Source organism: Aplysia californica, unplaced genomic scaffold (assembly GCF_000002075.1).
Source record: "Aplysia californica isolate F4 #8 unplaced genomic scaffold, AplCal3.0 scaffold00097, whole genome shotgun sequence".
Taxonomy (NCBI): domain Eukaryota; kingdom Metazoa; phylum Mollusca; class Gastropoda; order Aplysiida; family Aplysiidae; genus Aplysia; species Aplysia californica.
In genome coordinates this window covers 1,174,870-1,176,390 of record NW_004797367.1, presented here as the reverse complement: position 1 = coordinate 1,176,390, position 1,521 = coordinate 1,174,870, and the positions used below count along the sequence as shown (strand labels likewise).

The 1,521-nt window shown below is 40.6% G+C and overlaps 1 protein-coding gene across 1 annotated transcript in view; it reads right to left on the bottom strand.

The window, feature by feature from the left end:
- Nucleotides 1-1,521, bottom strand: part of LOC101857015 (long-chain fatty acid transport protein 4) — a 32,956-nt gene that overhangs the window by 30,895 nt on the left and 540 nt on the right. The window lies entirely within an intron of this gene.

The following is a 1,521-nucleotide window of genomic DNA, read 5'->3' as shown; positions in this document are numbered from 1 at the left end:
GCACGCTCCGATCCACGAAACGCGCAAAGCTTAACAAGGGAAACTTTCAAATGGCATCAACGCGGACATCAAAGTCAGGGGCGAGAAACTTGAGACAGTCGACAGCTTCAAATACCTTGGATCAATCGTCTCAGATGAAGGCTCAAGACCAGAAATTCCAGAATCGTGCAAACAACAGCTGCACTGTCAAAACTAAAGCATATTTGGAAGGACAGAATCATCACGCCCAACCTGTCCCCGAGGTTTGATGCACCCCGCATAATTTAGCAAAATTTGAAATTTTTTTCATAATTTCTGATTATTTTCCTTTATCATTCTTTCCTATTTAAATTAACAGAATCGCATAATTTCATCTCTTTGGGCTCACTTTGCATAATTTCAGAATTTTTCTTGCATAAAACGACTGGGATAGCCCAACTCGAAAATCAGACTAATATGCGCCCACTGGTCATCTCAATATTTTAATACGCCTGCGGGTCGTGGACACTGACAGCACAATTGGAGAAAAGGATTCAGATAATAGAGATGAGATGTTACCACAAACTCCTTGACATCTAATACAAAGACCATATTTCAAATGCTGAGGTCAAGGAACAGAGAATTACCAACGCTGCGGGGCAGCATGAAGACCTACCAACCACAGTGAAGAGACGAAAATTAAAATGGTACAGGCATGTCACAAGATCAACAGGATTTGCCAAAACAATCCTACAAGGAACTGTACAAAGAAAGAGAAAGAGAGGAAGGCAGAGAAGGAGAAGGGAGGACAACATTACAGAGTGAACAGGACAGACGACGGGTGACAATCAGAGAAAAGCAGAGGACAAAGAGAAATGGCGACAGCTGGTTGCCAGATGCAGTGGTGCCCCCATGGTTGCCCCAACTACGGGATAGAAGAAGAAGATATTATATTTATACAAAGGCAGGAGGAACAGCGAGAGAGAGAGAGAGAGAGAGAGAGAGAGAGAGAGAGAGAGAGAGAGAGATCATAATATAGAGGAGGGGGGGAGACTGGAAACGCTGACAAACAGGCAATTAACAGACTCACGGAAAGAACAATTCTCAAGACATAAAAAAAGAGGGGCCAGAATGATCTTCACGGGATAAGGTTTTTTGTTTATGCTTTTGATCCACCAAGAATTGAAGGTCTCTCCTTCCTTGAACTATTACTATCTTTGTGTTTGAATCCTCACAGCAGAGCATGTTGGCCGGATTGCTTTGAAATTTCTACATCTAGATTTCTAGTTAAAGCAGAATACAACAACAACAAAAAAATTATATACAGATCAATATAAAAGCAAAAGAAGAATGTTGCCTACCCAAGTTAACATTCACAATCACAGATTAATTCAAAGAACAAGCAAACTGAAAGAAACGAATGTATGTTTTGTGCCCATGTATACAGACACAGTCAGTGGGTTATCAGTTAGTAATGGGATTAGTTATTAATAGCCATAACAACGGATTAATTAAACACAGAAAAACAGTAGATATATAATATAGCCATCAGGCCTAACCCCC